The sequence below is a fragment of the Enhydra lutris genome, unplaced genomic scaffold, assembly GCF_002288905.1.
Source record: "Enhydra lutris kenyoni isolate GAN:26980312 unplaced genomic scaffold, ASM228890v2 scaffoldscaffold2, whole genome shotgun sequence".
In the NCBI taxonomy this organism is placed as follows: domain Eukaryota; kingdom Metazoa; phylum Chordata; class Mammalia; order Carnivora; family Mustelidae; genus Enhydra; species Enhydra lutris.
Window position 1 is genome coordinate 61,074,802 of NW_019154086.1, and position 23,302 is coordinate 61,098,103.

Here is a 23,302-nt window from a genome sequence, read left to right on the forward strand (position 1 = left end):
AGACTCAGGAATTCTTAGTGAAATGAGAAGAACTGTAAGTGAGAGCTTCAATAAGAAGCCCGTGGTGAGACTGTCTCAGTCTCTCACCCATCCAATGACCAAGGCAAATTGATCCATCCTGCTGAGCCTCCTCTTCCATGTGACTCAAAGTGGATGATCTGTAAGATTTCATCAAGTTCTGATAATCTGCAGCTACTACTATGGCCAGCTTTCCCCACCAGCAAGTTGTGTTTCTAGTAATCAACATTACTGTTTAAACGAACACAAGTCAGATACCCCTTCTTAAAAATACCAGTCTTGCTGAATATTAACTTCTTTTTATGAGCTGGATGTGATTCTCGGGGCTTGCCAGGATTCTCGCTTAATCCACAACATGAAGTAGCTACTGTTGCTTTTTTTTTTTTTTTTTTTAAGATGAAAGGAGGCTCAAAAGAGGTTAAGGTGATTTGCCTGTAGTTAGAAAACTTGGAAGTGTCAAAACTGGAATTTAAATACTATTTTATTTCAAAACCTAAATTACTGACAATGAAACCATATAGTTGCATGCTTTAGTGACCCCCTCCTGAAAATCTTCTCGTTTCCTAAACGTGAAGAAATTGCCTTTGAAAGGCAAAACCTTTCAGTCGGTCCTCCCTAAGCCTTCAACACTCAACTAACCATTTGACATGAATTAGGAAAGGAAGAAAAGCTGAAAGAGTATCAGAAGGGAAGTGCTGTCCTGAAAGAGCTAGATGAACACCCCGCAAATGTGAACTTTAGCTTGCTTATTCTGTTGCCTAAAACAGACTTGACTTCCTGCTTTATCTGCTATAGCAAAATACTGTGGACTAGGAGACTTCAACAAACATTTATTTTTCACGGTTTTGGAAGCTGCAAAGTCCAAGATCAAGCTGCTGGCAGATTGGGTGTCTAGTGATGCTCTCAGTTTACGGATCTCATTATGTTTTCGCACATACTTGGAGAGACACAGAGACAGCTTTCCTGTCTCTTACTCTTTTTATAAATGTCACTAACCCCATAATGAGGAACCCACCTACATGACTCAATCAAATCCTAATAATCTCCCAAAGTCCCCCTTTCCAAACAATATCAAATTGGGGCGTAGGGTTTCAACATATAAATGTTGAAGGGACACAAACATTCAATACAAAGCATTCTGTTTTATAATTTTACTGGAATATCTTTACTAAAAGTTCACTTATTCCATGCCCTTTTGAAAGAACACTCTACCCTTAAAGATCAAGAAAGCACAGAGTTGAACTAGAAAATGTGATTTGAAATTCCATTTAAACACATAGCATACTATGTATCTCTAGGTCCTATCCTCAGTGAATGTCATGATTACTGCAAAGACTCTTAGGATTTTTTTTCCTTCTTTTTAGGTGAAATCCAACCATCAAATTTATATATTTGATGACCTCCCACTTTTTAGCTTATTCCAGAACAAATCAAAGAATTTTTATGTGGGCGTGTATATACCTTTGAATTACATTAAAATTTTTTTCCCACTTTTTCTATCTCAGTTAACTCATGAAACTGAAATTATTCTCTTTTTAGTTCCCAATAAAATGATATGAATAAGTGTTCTTAGTGTGTGTAGTGGGAGGGTAGTAATGAGGGAGGCAGGAGGGAGGCCAGATCCAATGTGATGGTACTTATAGTAACAAAACAAAATATACTGCAATGAGGGTTCTGTACCAGAAACACATATATGGATTTATTTTTATATAAATGCAGATGTCAATTTACATTGGTTTAAAAAAAAATCAATATACCATACGATACCCTCTTCTAAAATGTATTTCTTAGATCATCACAAAAATAATGAAAACCTTTATTTTTTTTTTTCTTAGAGCTTTTGGGTTAATGAAACCCAGCCAGTTACAGTGATCTTGGTGTTTTTCTCCTCTCCACTGAGTACAGTTTACTTGAGGCCTCATCTGAGGCAGAGTTTGCCAACACAACTGAGCAAGTCTAGTGTAGAGAACTTTAATGTGGTTGGACAATATCCAGCACCAAACAAGAATCTGTGTCAGGCTCTAAAACTGGTCATATTTTCTTCCTCATAACCCTTTCTTTGTTCCTGCAGTCATTCCGTCTTTGTCTCCTTGAGTCCTCAGATTGTCACGATTTTCAGAAAAGTTCAGTGATTCCTCTGCTTAGGTGACATGCCTGGGGCTGATTCCCAGCCCTTCTTGAATTCAAGGACATCCTAGGGCAAGACTTTTCACTTGCCTGCCTGCTTCCTCATGTGAAACGTGGGGGTTTTCTAATTCTGTGCCAGTTCACGAGTAGGCTGATGATCTGTGTGAGATCAATTATCTTTGTGGGAAGGGAGACCTACAAATGCCAAGTTGTACTAAATTGGTGAATAACATCAGGCTGCTAGGTCAAGAGTTAAAGAAAGCAGTCAAACCTACCTAATGAATTTGTTACATATTTTCAGAGCTTGAATCAACTCAGGGAAACCGAAGTCAGATTAATTTAATCATCATCATCGTCGTCATCATCAACGAAGTACTAACTATATTCCAGTGACTATGCTAAAGAGGTTTATATGAATTAATTTCTTAAACCTTATACTAACCTATGAGTATGAGGTAGATGTTGCTGTTATCTTCAGTTAACTACTGAGGTAGTTAACAGGCTTAAGAACATCGATGGATAAACGGTGGCATAAAAAATAGAACCTGGGAATTTTCTGGTTCTAGAACAACTACTGTATTTCTTATATTGCTTGTAATGTAGTCCATTTGACTTCCAGTAATAACAGAACTTCCTGCTAAGAACATTTAGAGGTTCAGAGTGAGCTCTGAAGAATGCCTGCATGTTTCTGCCAGTTACTAATGTGCACTATAGGGCAAGTTACATTACCTAACCTGTGAAATGGGCTCAGTAAGTGTCCTTCACCCTAGGGCTGCTTTGAGATTATCCATGTGGAGCATGTAAATGAGAGCTCAGTACTTAGTAAGCATTCAAGACATTTTAGGTACTATTATCACCTATTTAATGACAGTATCTTTTCTAATAATCACATTACCACTTTCAGCCAGAAAGCAGGTGTACAAGTAAACACTAATTCACAGGTATTGTTTGACCTATTGATTCCCACTTGCTGATACAATCAAAATAAGATAGTAATAAGGCAAAATAGCCTCTTACACAGATCTGGCTTGGTTGTAAGATTTAAACATCAGTTGCTACTTCCATCCCAAGCCGTGCTGAATGAGCTAATAGTTTATTTGGGAGCATTTTAGAAGAAATTATAAGTAGAATGAGGTATTGGCTCCATTAGGCACATTAAGGATTTGGATTCTGCATGATCAGTGGGTAGGAAAGACCTGGAATTATTTCAAACTATCCTTATATTTTATAATTGTATATCTCTTCCTTCTGTATAACCAGATAACAACTACCAAAACCTCTAATTAACCAAAGAATAGACATAAGAAATCGTGTATATTCACATTTGTTTCTACATAGTCCATAGAAGCCACGGGCTGTTTCATAACCTTGGAGAGAATATTGGAAATATCCTGGGCTAGCGTATTTAAAGCTAATGCCCCTAAACTCAGAACCCCTGAGGACACAGGTTCAAATTAGCCTTGAGTTCAAATTTCAGTCCTGCCATCTACTAGAAGGATGACCCTAGATATGTCAATCAAGCTTCTATTTCTTCACTGGAAATATAGAAACTTCCTCATGAATAGCTGTGGCCTTTAAGAGAATCTGTATAGATAGATTATATATTATGGCATACCGTGTTCTCAATAAGTTTCAGCCAATGCAATTTTGTGAGTATTCTTACTGCTTCATTCCACTCAGAATGGAATATTACTGTAATTTTAGTCTATATTTAGATTCTGCATGGTTTTAAAAAGGTTAAAAAGGAAAGCAAACCATGTTCTATGAAAGTTAAACTACTTAAGGAGAATAAGAAGATCTGCCTTTTTTTTTTTTGCAAAAATCTTATATTCCCCTAAATTTCAGGTAATAAAAGCCACAAATTTTTTGCTAAGTTTTTTAATCATACAAAATTATCCAACCACCAAGTAAGACTTACAAAGTGGCTGCATGGACGTGACATCATGCTGGGTGCTATAATACAAAAATTAATGTTGATATTGTGTATAAGCAGCGTTTTTAAAAGTTTTAAATATGGTTATAACCTAATTACTCTCAATTTTTGACTCTTTTTACAAGAATAAGGGACTTGAGGTTTAATTTCAATGGATAGGATTCAAATTGCTAGCCAGAAGGCAACTGAAGGCTTCAGATACCCAAGTCCAATTCCAGATTTTAGTCCATGGTCAGGAATATCAGATATTTTATGTGCCTCCTACCTAAGTTGATGGGTTTAGATGTTGAATAAGAGAACCGATATGGGAAAGGCATTCAAATCCAGCTCTTCTTGAAGTTTTTCATAAATGTTCCGTTCTTCTATGAAAACTATCCCCTAAGTTTATAGAAGCAAATTACATTTGACCTCTCTCTCGGCACTTACAAAAAAACATGGCTCTGAAAACGCAAAACACTATACAAATATATCAGGATCCACAATCCTTCCAATTTTCATTTTTCTCTTGCAGGGAGCATAACCTTATAGGAAAGCCTACAAGCCTGGCCATCAGCATCAGGGAGATGGGTCTTAAATCCCAAACCCATCACCTTCAAGTTGTATGGCTCTGGAAGTTAGATAAGCTTTTTTACTTTATCGCTAGCCTCTATACTTCACTTGCTATTTCTAAAATAGGGATGACAGTAATGCCAAAGTCATCAGTCTTTTTAAGGTTATTATAATAGCAGAAATTAAAAACAAAAAATTTGTGTCAAGTGCATTTCAAATCTGTTAGCAATACAAGAATCTGTATAATCCCACTATATCCAGGAAGATTTATACAGGGCATGTTTCATTCATCGTACACACTGTTTATAGCTAGAGTGTCTGAGATAAGTGATTCTCAAGCTAGACTACACATCAGAATCCCAAGAAAACATTAAATACACTGATTCCCAGGCCCCATCCCTAAATAATCAAGCTGTGATCTCTGGAAATGGGACCCTTGGCAGTCACTGACACTTTATTAGAAGTAAAAAATCCATCTTTCATGTTACTCTCTGAATTCTATAGTCTCTTCTTCTCTTATCTCATTGATCATTCCATTCTGAAGTTGAAGATATTGCTTTTCTTTATTGCATGATTAATAACTGCTTGGAAGTTGCATACATGTGGATGTGTTACAAAGGAATATAGATTTGATTACATTTGCAGATTTCAACATTTCAAACATGACTTTTAACAGGAAATCTTCACAAAAACTCAAATTTTGTCTCTACCAGAGCTCAATTTTTCCTTTTCCTCTGAACCTTTGTAAAAGTCATGATTTTATCTGATCCTTCTGCTTATAATCTAAATATTCACCATTCCTAAACTTTTGCTTTCCTTCTGCAAAGCAGAATAACTTATAGTATTTGCAGCATTGCCCAAGTGCAGTTAGACACTCCTGCATTAGCCTAAACAAATATATATTAATTTTGTTTCGTGCAGTGGTTTGTGACTACTTGCGAGTTCCCACCAGTGCTTTTCTGGTTAAATAAGTATTAATTCTTATTTCTGGATTTGGTTCATAGGTAGGAGGACAAGGATAATTCACTGACACACATCCAGACACAGGAGGATGAAACATCATCCATGAGTCTTAAACTCAGGGGAAACATCTATGTTCATGAATGAGATGGCATCTAATAATTTTGTTTACTGACACTATCTTCAGGGGTTTAGATCATGTTAAACTAGGCTTGGAATAAATTACATGTACTAACTCTCTTACTATTATCTAAAATTTTATGTAAAAATTTATTCCTTTACTAAATGAATTTCCCAGTGAAAAATAAAAAATGCTAAGACATGGAAAAAATGAAGTTTCTTTTAACTATACAGGATAAAAGAAGTATAGACATTAAGTACTTCTGCCTCCACCACACCCAAGGTGACTGCTCATTTAATAGGGTTCATAATGACAAAATTCATTCTGCTTTGAATAGGTGCCTTTACTTAATGAAAAGGAAGAAAAACATATAGAAGTAAAAATGCCAGAGAATATACTGTGATTTTGTTTTTTTTTTGTGCAAAAAGTACAGGGAGAAGTAATATATAGGGAAACCGTTATGTAGATCTGAGGACATTTCCCATCTTCACAATACAGACACAACCTAATTTAAGGAATTTGTAGTTCGCTTCCTAACTAACACACCAGAGTTGCATAGCTTTGAGAGCTCTGATCAGGTTCCATTATATTTGTCATCTGCAATCTGTATTTTTTTTAATAATGCAATTTATTCATTTTCTTAGGTTAAACTGTTTTTCTGGAAGCATTTAAGAAGAAGTGCGTTCATCTGAGAGGTATAAATAAGCTTTATAATGTGAGAATCCCAAGTCATCCTAAACAAGTCCTCTTCTATATTTCTCATCTTTCCTTATCTAACTCATCACTAACGTTTGTTTCTGTACAATGTAGACATTTCTCCAGTCTGTTCTATCTATACTTCCATCCTCACTACCATTGTAATCAGGCTACTAATGCTTCTAGACTGGACTGCTGCAAACACCCCATGAGTGGGCTACCAACATCCATCCTTATCCCCTCTCGTGCATTTTCCTACTGCATCTAGTGAGAGAGAGCTATGCAGTCATTTTCAACACAAATCTGATTTTGTGTTGAATCCTATCTCATCCCAGCCTTGAAACCCTTTCATCTCCCACCCATTCTTTCATAATTGTCCTGACCTCCCCCATCTTGCTTTGATCTCCAGCCTATTGTGCTGCTTGGTTAGCTCCCTCACCACCACTAACCACAATTGGGATTCAAAGGATAAAACCCTCTCATCTCCTCCGTCTCCTATTTTACCCCTATTCATCCTTCAGATTTCAGATTAATTGTCACTTCTCTAGGGAAGTCTTTCCGGATCTCTCTGCATAGGTTAATTTCCCTATGACTTTGTCTCAGAGCACCATATATCTTAGCACTTAACGCAATCACAATTTTACAATGACTGCTAATTATTTGATTAGTATCTCTCCCATTAGACTGTGTTTATTCACCATTATAGCTTTAGTGCCTTGTACAATCTAGCTCTCAATAAAACACCCAATAAAGTAAATATTAATTGAATGAAATAATGAATCAAACATCTCTATTCCCCTATATATGAAACATTAAAAAGAAATTCCACAATTAGGGTACACTTACCCTTATGTATTGCAGTAAATGTTAATGAAAAAATGTCCTCTGACAGGCAACTACTACATGGATTACAGTAATCTATCACTTCCTGTCTAATAGGAAACTGTGGTTCTTATGAAGAAAGTAAACATAATTATGAAGCATGGCATAATGCCAAATAGGTTATAATCAAAAAGCTCTGAGGGTAATAGAATTCCTAAGTTCCAGGGTTGGCCAAACCAGTTTCCAAGTATATATCTTATATTTGAAACAAAATGCTTAACATTTGACCCTCAATATGTGTGGAAATAATTCAGGAGTCTCATGTATCAAAGGTTAATGATGTACTTTCCCAATTGGTTTTCTTTTATGGATGCCAAACCACTACTAGGACATTAACTTTGAAAATATTTTTAAATAAATTAAGATTTTTTATTTCAATTTTCTAGAGGTTTGGAGGGCTCTCCATATCATTAGCCACTTCCAGGGTGTTTAGCCACAAACACTATGCCTAAATTCCTAAGAGTGGAATAATGGAAATATCACAAATTCTGAGTTTTTATTTTAACTTAGAACCCTGGTACCTGTATTTATATCACAATCATAATTTAGAAAAAGTTATTTTCATATCTCCACCCTTCACTTGCCTCATCAATAAAATGATATAGGACTAAATTTAATACTATGCACGAAAGACCTTTCTTGGTGTGAAGGGAAGGGTGTCCAATAATGCTAGTTCCTGTCCCCTTATTCTTCTTCCTTTGGTCTCATCATTTGGATTAGTCAAGACATTTGAAAAGTATGGAAATCTATGTGCCAATTTGTATATGTTTAGTTTCGAATCACATCACATTTCATCTGTCCAGGAGATGGATGTAAAAGATCTTGCAACTAAAGATTGGAATGACTTTTTCATTCTGATAAGTACATCTATTTATAGAAAGATAGCAATCAAGAGCACACATGAAAACTGAAAGACAGAAAGACCTTTGAAAAGGAAGAGGAAGAGGTACATGTAACCTGTGTCATTTTCAGATTGAGGTTCTCTGACATGTGGTTTGCCTGAAGGAAATAATAAGTGATACCAAAGAATTTAACATAACCTCTTTTACATCTAAATTCTTCTCTCAGGGACCACCTTGGTGTCGAAATCTGAGTCACACACCCAACTTCTCTGTAAAGAGTGATTTTGAAACCAACAGCTAATTTCCACCCCTCAGCAAGGGAAGATTCCCCTTGGCCATGTAATGTACATTAGAAAGAGCAATTGTTTCCTCTCTCTCTCTCTCTCTCTCTCTCTGCAGTATCATAGTATCTTTTTAAACATAGTTAAAAATCACTTAAACTTTCTTGCTCAATACTTTTCTTTTGCAAATTGAAGTGAGAATCTGAGGGTTTAAATCTATAAAGAAGGCTTTTCTTGGGTGTTTTATCTCAGCCTTCCAATCAAGTTTCTATGATTAGACTTAAATACAATTTTAACATTGAAGTATCCATTATGTTGGTCCTTTTGTAAAATAAAACAAAACAAACAGAAACTTAGATAGCTTGCAAGTAGAAGTACAGGTTTGAAACAAATCCAAAATAATGACTGAATAAAACCTCAGTTGGAATATAAATTGAATCACTGACATTTGGCAGAGCCATCAGCTAACTTAGCCTGAGGTGATGAATAGCGCCTCTCAAAATGAAATACTCTGGCTTAGATCCCATTACAAATAAAAATACAACTCTCTGTAAATAATGACTTTATTCCATGGAAGCGATACTTGCACAAGAAAATGGTTTCATTATTACCATATATTACTCCAGTGATACCCAGCAACATTGCTTAGGAGTAAAGAATATGGACCCTAACTTCCGTTTGCCTGAGTTGAAACGCTGACTCCATCAATTACTAACTGCGATCCTGGACAAGTTATATAATCTCTCTCTGCTTCAGGTTTCTCATCTGCAAGATAACATCTTGTAAGACGGTTAAAAGTTTAACCGACAAAGCATATATATGTATATCAGTAAGAAGTGCCAGCTAGAATTTGGTCTTGAAGTCTGAAACATAAATAAATGTTTACCATACAAAACCAGCATATGATCAATTAACACCTGCACTCGACAAGTTAGAAGGTCACTTTGAGGAGTTCCCATAGGATGGTGCACCATCCCATTGGGCTAGAATCGTGAAAGACTAATTGGATGATAGTTTCCAAATCTGCAACTGCCCATGTGGACAGGTGGAATGGGTTCCACACTCACTAGATTTAAACTCCCAAGATTACTTTTCCTGGGGTATGCTAAAGGCACAGTTTTGTTTAGCATAAATCTAAGAAACAAATCATTAGGACAGTGCATCATAGATTTGCATAGCTGAAATGCTATGGAAAAACACTGTCCTTTTTGCAATTCCATGCCCATACACTTAGGAAAAAGCAGGTGTTGTGGAAAGGAGAATTCTCCTTGATGTCTTCTTCTAGGGCAACAGATGGAGTCAGTGATATGCTCCTCAAAAGATGAGAATAGAAAGTTCTTCTTTTCTAAGAGTTTAGGTTGAAAGATCTTGGGGTCTTCTGTTACAATGTAAATGTATTTTTTTCCAAAGCAAAAACCAGTTGAGAGCAGTGTAATATTGATGCTGAAGAGAAAGCAGAGATTCAGAACCGATGACACTGCCTTGGAAAACTCAGACTAAAACTTAGAAATAAAATAAAATGCTGGTAGAAGAATTTGAATCCAGATCTATCTACAAAAGTCTTTGTTCTTTCTGCTTCTGGGTATATTTTACAGTTCCTAGTATGTGCCAGAGATCATGCTAGCTAGGGAATTGCCAGATTTAGCAAATAAAAATACAGGATACCCAGTTAAATCTGAATTTCAGATAAATGATGCGTAATTCCTTAATAGAATTATATCCCATGCAATATGGGGGACATATTTCAAAAAATAAATTATTTGTTGTTTTTCATCATTAACCCGAAATTCAAGCTCACGTACTAGATTAAATGCAGTGTACCCAGTTAAATCCGAATTTCAAATAAACAGTAAATAATTGTTTGGTGTAGGTATGTCCCATGCAACAGTTGGGACATGTTTATATAAAATAAGTTGTTTGTTCTTTTTCATCATTAACTTGAAATTAAAATTTAATTATGTGTGCTATATTTCTTCTGGCAACTCTATGTTTTCTCTGTACATCCTCCTTTAATCCAAATTTACAAAATGTAGAAGAATTTGTCATTTTTTTCCAAATCAAGTAGATAATAAATGATCAACTTTGAATTCAAACACTGGTTTATTTTACCTCAGAGTGTGTGCTGGGGGAGATAGTGGGTTTGGATTGCTTTAGGAGGTAGATTAGGAATATAGAAAGGGAAACAGGTAAGTGCCAGGACAGAATCCACCTACTTCACCATTTTGATACAGGCTCTGGTCTTGCCCTCCAAGCTCTCTCCTTTCTTAAATTCAGCATCACTCTTCACTCAATCTGTTCTATAAGTTTGGTTAAACAGAAAAGAATGGACAAATATTTCTACTCTTATAAACACATAAACAGGGATGCCTGGTTGGCTCAGTCAGTTAAGTGCCTGCCCTCAGCTCCGATCATGATCTCAGGACTCTGGGATCAAGCCCCCCATCAGGCTCCTTGCTCAGCAGGGAGCCTGCTTCTCCCTCTGCCTCTGACAGCCACTCTCCCTGCTTGCGCTCTCTCTCTCTCTCTGTCAAATAAATAAAATCTTAAAATACAAAACAAAAACCTTAAATAGCATACCAATTTTCTTGAATCAAAATTCAGGGCATACACTCTGAAAATAATCTGATAAGTGAACAAAATATTTTTAAAAAATGATGGTCAGAAAAATCTGAGCTGAGGGGGAGCCTGGGTGGCTCAGTCGGTTTGGTATCTGCCTTTGGCTCAGGTCATGATCTCAGGGTCCTAGGGTAGAGCCCCACTTCGGGGTCCCTGATCAGGGAGCAACCTGTTTCTCCCTATCCCTCAGCAGCTCACCTTGCTTGTGCTCTCTCGCTCACTCTCTTTCTCTAATAAATAAATAAAATCTTTAAAGAAAAGAAAAATCTGAGCTGAATAGTCACTCAACTCAACTCCAATTCCTTTAGGAGCCCACAAGAAAATACATTCCTTCATTTGGTGGTATAACTCTGTTTTCCTTATATGAGTTCCACTCACTAGCGTTAATGTAATTTCTCATTTGTGTTTAGTGGTTTGCATTTTCTACCTATCAGTATCAGAATCCCTAGACTAGATTAAAAGCTTCTCTAAAGAGAGATTTCTAAAACATGTAAGAATTATTGATAATAATAAAATTCCCCCATTTAAATTCATTTCAAATATAATCCTATCAGTTCCCACAACTAATTCAAATAATTGGCGTAGAGCACTGGAGTTACAGAGAAATCTAAACTGGAGCTTCATGTGATAGTCTTTCTTTTTGTATATAAGCCCAAAGTACACACGGGTTGATTTTTGATTTTGGTTTCCTGAGTGGACATGATCTTCTGCACACACCTCTCAGTCTCTCCCTTGACACCTCTCATAACAAATGATCTACCTTGGTTGGTTGTTGAATATGGGCTGGATGTTGGTTGAATTGGTTGGATGTTGAATATGTGTTACTGCAGGAAATTCTATCCCACTAATTAATGCAATCCAGCCGAGAAAGAGATTAATAATCTAATAATATAACTTGAATAGAATAGATACCAAAGTATTATGTAAAATATACTCATTAATAAATATATATTTATTAATAGATTTTTTTAAAAAAACTAATGTTTGTTTCTGATACTATTGTGCTTACTGTTGATTTGTTAAAAAAAAACTGCTTAAAAATCTGAGGGTTTTGTTTTGTTTTGTTTTTTTTAAAAGTATGGTTCGTGACTCATTAGCAAGGGGAGAAAGCCACTCAGAATAGAAAAGGTGAACATGCATTGTACACAAAAATACCATATAAAATACTATGATTTTATACTCTTTAAGTACATGGATGAGAATCAAAAACATTTGAAATTCATTGTATTTTTCTAGCTTGGCAAAACAATAAATAATTAAAAAATTAAAAATGTTCCCTTGTGTAAGTGTCCTCTTAGAATCTTGCCTAAAGGGAAACATTAGCCTAACTTATTAGAAAATCAGAGTTATTGATATCTTTAATAATTAAAGGTAAACTTTTATTATCCTTTTATCACTTCCATGGAAGACAGATTTAAACAAGCTATTTATATCATAACTGTGGCTGCCTCAATCTTAAACACTTCGAGATCCTTTAAAATACGGAGTTTGTCCCCCTACCCCCAATGCTAATATCCTATCCATTTCTGGAGTTGCAGAATGGCCAGACTTTGCCTCTCTTCAGCATTTGCCATGAAGCTCTATTCCAGCCTGGGACTTTACTCTGTGATCTTTCAGTACAGCCTCCTAATAAACGCCACCTTCTTCCAACCTCCCTTAATCTCTCCCCCAACTACTCTCTCTTTCTCCCCCTCCCCCTCTCCTCTTTCTTTTATGTGAATGCTAAAGTACTACATAGTGGTTTATGTCACTTGATTGTTCCAAAAGATCTCCAAGGTAGAAAAGAATGATGGAGAGAACTCTGATTCCACCAGATGCCTGCCGTATGCTAAGCACTGGTTGAGATGTTATCAAGTATAATCCTCACAGTGTGTTTGTGAAGAAAGATGTAATTGCTTGCCTATCACTAAATTATCACACTGAGGCCCAGAGTGGTCCACTGGGTAGGGGACGAACAGACAGACCAATGAGGATGCATAGAAGGAAGGTCGTTTGTAGGCGTCATGAGAGAAAAGCAGGGGAAGCATGACCTGACTTCCAGCTGGGTGCTTGCTCCCTTCCCCTAAACACTCACAGAATTTTGCACCTTTCTGGAGAAATGACAGGAGAGTTAGGCAAAGTGGCTCTGTGATGAGCATTTCCTTCTAATTCAGTGGCTTCCAACAGCATTTTTATAGCGTATCTGCTGCTTTAGCAGCTTAGAAATGTGAGAGTATTGTTTTCCTAATCTAACAACAGCGACGATAATGATAGAATATCTGGTTTGTTTGTTTTTCATCATTTTTGTGTATTTATTTGTTTTCATTTTGATGAGGCTAGGAGGCTAGATAATAGAGCTCTCAGTTTTTGAGCCATTTCTGTAGTAACAGCAAAATTTGATTTGTCCCATCATTACCCCAAAGTGCCAAGTTTTAAAGTTATAAATTATTCTAATCTCAACAGTATTCAACTTCTAATTGGGTCTGAACTGGATGAGATTGTCAGATTCTAAGATTTGAGTCGCAAGCTGCTGTGATGAAGAGAGTAAAAAACATGTAAAATAAATGATCTGCCCAAAGGATTCACATTTATGATTAATTATTGATCTCTTGAAGGGCTTTCTACAAGTAGAAAAGTTTCTGCATTAAACCTTAATCTAGAACATGATCTAAGCATCTTTACTTACAATTTTAACATTGTACCATTACCTATTTTATTTTGTAAAGACTTTATTTATTTATTTGAGAGAGAGGGTAAAAGAGAACATGAGTTGGGGGCGGGGGAGAGGGAGAAGCAGGCTCCTCGGTGAACAGGGAGCCTTATGCAGGACTGGATCCCAAAACTCTGGGATCCTGACCTGAGCCGAAGGCAGACACTTAACTGACACAGTCACCTACGAGCCCTATTATATTTTATTTTAAAGATTTTATTTATTTATTTGAGAAAGTACGAGCAGGGGCAGGGACAGAAGGAGAGGGAGAAGAAGACTACCCAGTGAGGAGGGAGCCCAAAGGGATGCAACCTGGTGTTCAATTCCAGGACCCTGGGTTCATGACCTAACCCAAACGCTTAACAACGGACTGAGCCACCCAGGCATCCCCTACATCGCCAATTTTAAAGACTTGTTTGGGAAGAAGACTCTAGTGCCATTGGCTCTCATTTTGTGTGACTTCCTTGCTGCCTTTGACATTACTGACAACCTGTTCTTCAAATTCTCTTTCTCCAGGTATTTGACACTTTATTTTTCTGATATACCTTCTTACCTTTTTGATAAGTTCTCCTTAATTGGATTTTCTGCCTTCTACTTTCCTGCGCTGGGGTAGTCGTTGCTCCTCTGTTCATTTTACTGTATTTTCACACTTTCAGAAAATTAACCTCCTTCTATGTCACTTTTCTCACAATTTTTTCTCTGAATGACTCCTGGCAAAACAGTCATTAATGCAGATTCGTTCCATCCTCAGTTTTACCTTAAAAGTGTTTTTTTTTCCTATTTCACAATACTTCACTGCAAGTGTGCATGACCATTTTTTTTTGAATTGTGAAAAATTTTAAATATTTTCTCCATATTTTGAAATATATTCCCAAGGGCTATCTCCTTTTATCCATGGCTTCATGCACCCCTTGGCTCTAAGCCATGTGCTCTCAGAGCAGAAATACCATCGGAAAGGCTCTGTCTTAAACTATCTTTGTCTCCTGCATCCCAAGTCCAGGCAAACCTCAGTCTGGTCAGGATTTTACTTGGTAATTCTGGCAAATAACTGACACTCAACCTGTTTATAGCCAAATATATAACCTTTCCTTCCAAACGGACTCCATTTTCTCTGGCAATGGTATTATGATACTCTCAGTAACACAAGATTAAGATTTCAGCACTCTTTTCAATTTCTCCTTTAATCTGTGCATACAACAATTAAATTGTATTATTATATTCTTCTTCTCTCTCTTATTCCTTCGTAGTCTAGCATGTTCCATAGTACATGCAAGGATCTTTAACCTTCATGGAGTCATGGACTGTCTTGGTCATTGGAAGCCCATGTACCTCTTCCCAGAGGATCTGTATTGTAGTACATACATTTTTAAGGGGGTTCAAATTCCCCACCCCAATAAAATGCCTTTACCAGCCAGTTTCCTTTCCTCTAAGCCTTCCAAATTGCTGTCAGATTTATCTTCCTGAAATACAGTCTTTATCAGGGACACCTGGGTGGCTCAGTCGTTAAGCATCTGGCACAGGTCTTGGGATCGAGCCCTGAGTCGGGCTTCCTGCTCAGTGGGAAGCCTGCTCTCCTTCTCCCACTCTCCCTGTTTGTGTTCCCTCTCTTGCTGTCTCTCTCTATCAAATAAATGAATAAAATCTTTAAAGAAAAATACAGTCTTTATCAAGCCATTAGCCACCTCAACAGTTTTATACTATATGGAGTATAAACCAATTACAGCATAAAATGGAAAAGTTGAATGTTGTTTTAATATGTATTATGGGTTTATAGGGCACAACCACTTTATACACATTATTATAGTTAAGACTCACAATAAAATTACCTGATAATATCATCTTCTTTGATAAGGAGGAAAAAGAGACATATGTGTATAGGAGAGCTGGACTACAACTCCAAGTGTCTCTTAACTCAAACCTTATGATTTTTCAATTAATCCAAGTTGGCTTCAGTTCTCATCTTGTCTAAAACCCAAACACCTTATTTTGCCTTCCATAAATGGCTTTTTCCCCAAAACTTTTTCCAACTTTGTATTTCACGACTATTTTCATGTTTCTGCTCCAGCTGGAGTTCTATATTGTTCTGCCCTAAACTTGACATGCATATGAGTTTCCATATGTTGCCTCCTCACCTAAGAAAGGGAAAAAACAATCAATGGCCCTTGCTCTTCCTATCCACTCCTTATCATTTTTCAAGACCCACTACAATTTGTGATTTCCTCTTCCATAGCTCCTGCCATGAGCTTCCAATCAGTACTTTTAAACATACACTTCATTTTCATTTCTTTTTCGTAATTTTTCTGCTATCATTTTGTACTATTATTAGCCTAGTGCTGTGTATAACCTCCCAACCCATTAAACTATAGGCAGTTGAGGGAGCCATATAATTTAATTTACAAACAGCAGGGGCTCCCTATATCTGTTGAATGAATGATTACGTACATATGCATAAGTGACCCATTTTCCTAGCATACAACCCAGCCACAATTGTTTAATCTTTATTTTCTCTGAGCTGGTTCCTTTATGAATTCTTTATGAAGTGCAATAACAAAGAATGTTGATTTTTTTTTTTCTTTAAATGTTATTCAAGTATTCCCCTTACCCACACTGGAAACATATATTGAACCTTAAAGGGAGTCCTTCACTTAAAATGGTGAAAAAGGAAATTTCATTCAACTCTGTGGTTCTTAAATAGGCCATTAGGTTTTCCTTCTGTCAATACTTAAAATGTTCCTCAATCAGAATAAGAGACTGTTCCAGTTTCCCTTAAAAAACAAGAGAAATAGAACCTGTTCATTCTTAAAAATCTGTTAAATCACATGGTTTGTGTTAACTGGCTTAGGCATTGACATGGAATGTTGAGAACTAGGCCCAACATGCACACAGTACATCATCTGCATGATCCCAACTAGAATATTCTCTTTGGTTGATCTCTGGGTACCCAGGGAGTATGTATAATGCATTTTCAGGGAAGCAAGAAAAATTTGAAAATCTCTAGATGATACACAGTAGATCAAAGACAAGGCCCCATATGAAAAGATTACTTCTTTTCTCCCTATGTCAATACTATCTAGTTTGCTCTGTCCCTATATGTAAAAGAACTGGACTCCTAAAGAGATCTGAAACATGAATGATAAACATATTTATTCAGTCCTTTATTTATACCACCTTTTTCAGTAGAAGGAATGCTTAGGCAATTCATTCATTCTTTTAATAAATAGTTATTGACTTACTACTCTATGCTATAATCTCTGCCTTTTCTATCTATTCAGAATTTATCCTTCAGTAAGACATTGACCCTTTCTTCCCAAATTGCATTCACATCTAGAAATCACAGACAGCTATAGGCTCCCCTTTCAATCAACACTAGAATATGCATTTATTTCAGAAACTCAGCAGTATGTACATTTAAAAAGATTTTTGGTTGAAATATTACATATATACAGAAAATATACCCCCCTATTAATTTTCAGAGAGGAAGCACATCCAAGAAATCATCAAGTTCAGGAAATCAAACAATACCATCACTTCTAAAACAGTCCTTGTAGTATCGCTTACACTCCACCCTCTTTCTGCAAAGGTACAATCACTATCTTGACTTGCCTATTTTTTATATCTCTTGAAGTTTACCTGAAACTTTGTGTTTACATGAAACTCACCACCTTGTCATTTGCATCCTTAAGGCTATTAACCATATTTGTTTTAGTGTCTTTGATTGATAACTGCTATATCTAGCTCTCTAGTTGGGTCTTTCTATTGTTAGCTTGTTTTATCTTGGTCATTTGATCCCAAGTCCTGGTATAGCTGATAATTTTTTGTTTTGAATATCAAATGTTATGTATGAAAAATACATAATATTTTTGTATTTTGATGTTTGAATCTTTGGAAGATGTTACTTTCCTTCAGATTCAATTTCTTTTGCTTCTCGAATTTAATTTGAGACTGAGTTTTGATTTTCCTGAGGGCTAGTTTAATTCTGATTTACTGAAATACACATTTCTTCTCATGGATAGCAATAAAGTTCATTTTTCTCTAAGCAGTCAGGTATACTCTTTTCATTGCATTATAAAGGTACATGGACTCATATTCTGTTTGACAAATACCAGGAAACATAGCTGTAAGTGCCGTGTTCTACTGAAATCATTCTATTTCTTCTGCTTCCATCATTATTTGACTTTTGCTTTTCTTTATACATTTGTGATTTCGTTATGTTGTTACTTCTTATGTAAATTTCCTCAATTTTTTTTTTGTGGAAGTAGATGGGGTAAAAATATCAAATAAATAAACACAGCCATATGAGGTTTGAAAAATGTTCTGGGTATATTTCAAGGTTGTTCCACCAGATAATTTTAATTTCATTTTTGTTGGTGGTGTTCATCTGTTTGCTTAGCTTTGGTTTGTTTGGTTTGTTCAGTATTTCTTCTTAGGAATTTTGTAATAGCATCTGTGTTCGTTGGAAAACTGTCCTCTCCCACCCCCATAGTTTTGGTGGGTATGCTAGTTTCCTAGGACTGCCGTAACAAAGTACCACAGACTGGGTAGCTTAAGACAAGAAAGTTTTTTTCTGTCATTATTCAGGAGGACAGAAGTCCAAAATTAAGGGCTCAGCAGTGTTGGGTCTTTCTTGTGGTCTCACAGGGAGAATCAATTCTGTGCCTTTCTCCTAGTGTCTAATGTTTGCTCGCAAATATTGGTTTGTAGATGCATCACTCTAATGTCTGTCTTCATTGGCACAGGGTGACCTCCCTGTGTTTCCACATTGTCTTCCCTTTGTGTGTGTCTGTCTCTCAGTGTCTCTCTCTTCTCAGAAACACACCAGGCATATTGGATTAAGGGCACACCCTACTCTGGTATGACCACATCTTAACTAATTATGTCGATGATGACCCTATTTCTAAATAAAGCCACATTCTGAAGTTCCAGAAAGACATAAATTCTTGGGAGACACTATTCAACCCAGCACAGTGGTATGACCAACCACAGCATTCAGCCTTTTGGTTATAGCATTAGCCAATCAAATTCCTCCAGGATTTTACATATGAAAACAAGTAAGAGAGGATTTCTCTCCTTCTTCTTGGATCACCATAGGAGAAAATGCAAGCCTGAAAACTTTCTCAGCAATGTTTTTAAGAGAATGAGCCTAACATAAAGAGAAAATCGAATTCATGATGGGAGGAAGTGGGAGTGTGGGGAGGGATGGAAAAGAGAAGGATCTGGAATTCCTTAAACTCAGAGCAGAAACAAATAGATCCTTTTATCTGTTTATCTATGAGATTGTTTTCTGCAACTGGAAATTGTTATTTATTTGTTTGTTTAAGAGAAAGGATTTTCGGTAAAAGCAAGCACAGGGCAATTCTGAATTTTAGTGAGAGAGAGGGAAATATATGTGAATTGAAAAATATGTTCAATACACCTATTGGCACAATTTTAATCATTGGGTCCATTTCCAGTTTTTATTCTTCCAACAGTCTAAATATGTGCCAGTGATGGCATGGTTAAAAAGGTTAATGTAATTTGCATTCTAAATATTGTGCTGCTATCAAAATTGTGATGCAGATTTATGTGTCTATGGAAAGGGCTCTAATGTTATATAAAAATATAAGTCATGGAACAAGGTGTATATTTTGATACCATTTATGAAGACCATGCTTGTGTGCATATGCACCTACACACACACTCGGAAATATATACTGGAAGGGAATATATAGAACTACTAATAATAGTTATTGTTAAAAAATGTGGGGACAGAATTTGGGGCAAAGAGAAGAGAAAAGATTTCTATGTTTATCCTTCATGGACGTATTGTTCCTTCATATTTCCCCATGTATTCATTTGCCACTTGCTTCATTAATGTCAAGCAGGTCAGCAGCACAAAAGGAAATAATTTTGGCACCGTTGCTTGCCTTTTTTGATAGGCTGTGTTTTCCTTCATCTCCATGTAGTTGTAGAGACAGTTGCCCTTTGAAAAGCATCTATGTGTGTCACACACCTAAGTACCCGCGGGGAATAAGTTAGCAGCGGAGAATAAAGAACTCCAAGCCAAGACTGACGTGGACAGGAGAACTGTTCCTTAGCCACAGGCTATTGCCGCCATGGGGCCATCATGACCCTGCACTATGATCTTTATATATATTTCTTGGTGCACGTTTCTCAGTCTGTCTGCAGGATAAATTCATAGAAGTTGTACTGCTGAATCAAAATAAATATACATTCTAGATTCTGAGGGATACAACTAAACAGAAGAAGTCAATCACTATTACTGGTTTAGCATTACCTTTCCTCTGATATTTCGGTCAAGTACAGATTCTGGTTAGATCTTGGTGAGCGTTCCCTAAATATAATGTGGCATTTTTATTTAATAAGAAAATTTGCTTTGCTTATGTTTCTCCCTAAGTGGAAATTTGAACTGTTTAGTGTCAAAAAATAAGGAAAAATGGCATCCGTGCTCCCCTTTTGGCCCCACACTCATCAAAGCCGGTATAGTCGTCTCTGAAAAGTAGACATCTTTCACTCACGATGAAGCCAGCAACAGAGACAGAACCGATCCTCGTAGCCACAAATCAGATGCCTCGGGGAGAGCCAAGTGGAGCAGCACAAGGCCCTGTGCCAAAAATCTGAAGAGGCAGGAAGTGCCCTGGGATGGGCTCCAGCTGCAGCGGAAATGTGAGAAGCCTCAAATGGTTAAAAGGAAATAGTTTGCTGGAGGAGGGACTTGTGTGTTGCAGGATGTGTTGCTGCAAAGAATTTCTCTGGCTCTTTGTTGTTATCTGATACCGTGCATATCAATTTTCCTTTTACTGAATTTTCCTGCATGAGATACAGAAGGGGCATGGAAGACACATATTGATTCTACCCCTTCCGCTGAGGCCGCACCATCTCATCTCGTCTGTAACATCCCCATGAAAACACCATTGAAGCGTCAATGAGCTGTAAAATGGTTACTTTTATCCTCCAAAATAGTAATTCACTAATGTCTATGCTTGGAAATTCATACAGTATTTCAAGGACATAGATTTATTATGAAATGTAATCTTCGCTCTTAGGCAAGGCATAGACTTTATCATTAAAGAAAAATTTCATCCAAAGGGCAAATATAAACAGAGATGAATGGATTCATCAGTGTAAGGTCTATATAACAGGGGAAAGGGAAAATAGCATTACTCCTGTTAAAGATTCTATATTTGATCAAATGAGCTCCAGTACAGTGTGACCTTAACCTAGTAAGATCTGTGATGGAATCTGGAATATTCATAACAGAGCTTTTATTTGTGAAGTTTCTTGTTGGTATCAAAAAAGTTTCACATACCTAACTTGAGATCTATGCCAATTAGCAATCTTGTGAGTTTTCCAAAATAAGTGTTAAATTTGATTTACCTATGTTACCTCGAGAACCTCCGTAAGAAGGTCATAGTATAAAATTTAATAAGCAATTTCAAGATGAGAAACCCGAGAGATTACGTATATTACCCGAGGACTTCCTAGTTAGTAACAGTAAGGCCCACACTTCTGCAGAGCTCAAGGGCATAACCAATGAAGTCCTACTTGCTTTTATTTTTCTCTCTTCAGAGACAGTGTGTGTTCTTTCTTTGAGGCTTTTCTCCTGCTCCCTTGGTCAGTAATGGGCATTATGGTTTCAGAGCCTTTCTCCACAATAAGAAACTTCTCCTCATCCTGCACTACTTACTATATGTGTTACCATGGGACATTATTGTACAGTTTTGGCTCCATTGAAGGAATATTATTCTCCAAATGAAAAGATAAAATACACATGAAAAGTCCGAACACAGGTAAAGGGAGAGAATGAAAGAATAGCTATTAGCTTTTAATGAGCTCATACCACTAAGGCCTGAGAAACTTCGGTGTGATGAAAAGAGCACAAGTTCTCGGGAGCAAGTTGGGTTTGAATTTCGGCTTTTATATTTTTTTGCTGTATGAAATAGAGTCAGTATAGTTTGTAACTACTTTTGAGCCTTGGATTCTTCAATGATAAAGTAGGCATGATGATAGCTATGTCCTAGGGTATTTCTAAAGCGCTAAAATAATGTACATAAAATGATTGTACTTCATGTGTACTTAATAAATTATAGTATCACTAATGAGGTATGAAATCAACATACTGAACTGACTTAGAGTGCATGGGATTCCAAGAATATATTCTAATTAATAAATGATTTATCAGAACTTTGGGAAAGGTAACTGAGTATTAAGGCTTAGCAAGAACCAAAATCAAATCATGATACCTCCAGAGAGTGGTGCTAGATCAGGGGTCAGCTGAGTAGAGCCTACAGGTCAAATCTGGCCTACAGCCTATTGTATGGCCTGAGAACCAAGAAGGTGTTTATAGTTTTAAATGGCCGGAAAAAAAGAATTTTTAAAGATATTTCATAACCTGTGGAAATTAAATGAAATGTAAATTGCAGTGTCCATAAATAAAGTTTATCGGGACACAGCGTTTCTCATTCATTTGCGTAGGTTTAAGGTAGCTTTCCCATTAGAATGACAGAGTTGTCCAGCGGCAACAGAGATCGTGTGATGAAAAAGCCTAAAATATTCACCATGCAGCTTTTTATGGGGAAAGTCTGCAGACCCCAGAGTCGAACACTGGGTCAGAGAAACACTCCAGACACATTCTATCTGCATTTCACAAAGTGTTTAAATCAGCCACCTGTGACAGGGGCAGCTCACTGAGGAGCAAACACACATGGTGTTCGTCTACATTCTCTATCTTCCTGGGAGGCACCTGCCCACTATGATTCTATATCCTAGTCTCCTTTCTTCAAGGCGTGGCCATGTGAAAAGGTTGGCCAATGACTTGTGAGTGAAAATAGTATCCATATCCAAGAGAGAGTTTTCAAGAAGTAGGAGTTCCTTCTCCTGTGCATTTTACCCAGCAGGCTCTTGGGGATGGCAGAGCCACAGGACATGAAAAGCCTGGGTCCCTGGACCACACGTCAGAGGTAGCAACCAGCCCACCAGAAACACCTGTTTTGGCCTTTTATTTGAGTAAGAAATAAAGTTCTATTGTATTACCACTGAAACATGAGGAGTTTGTTTATGAGTATCTCCTAACTAATTCACTCTTAAAATGCCCTGAAAAAGCTAAGGCAACGTGTCTGAATGAAAACACTTCAATACGTTTAGTGATGAGCATCTGTGCTCAGTCGTGTTGCTTAATCAGTTGATGCCAACATGGGTGGAAGGTGTCCTGCCAGAACCCCTCCATCCTTGTTCCCACACTAAAAACCAATTCTCTGAGACACAATTAGTCATTTTTAATGTTGTAAGCCTGCCCCCAGAGGAATTCTTCCGGGCCTTTTTTTCTAAAAAGCCCAAGTGGATGGAATCACTATGGCAAATATTAGTGAAGCAGATTTCAGTTTAACATAAAGAATAATTAAAAATAAAAAAGACTGCTAGGGACGCCTGGGTGGCTCAGTTTGTTAAGCGGCTGCCTTCGGCTCAGGTCATGATCCCAGCGTCCTGGGATCGAGTCCCACATCGGGCTCCTTGCTCAGCGGGGAGCCTGCTTCTCCCTCTGCCTCTGCCTGCCACTCTGTCTGCCTGTGCTCATGCTCTCTCTCTCTCTCT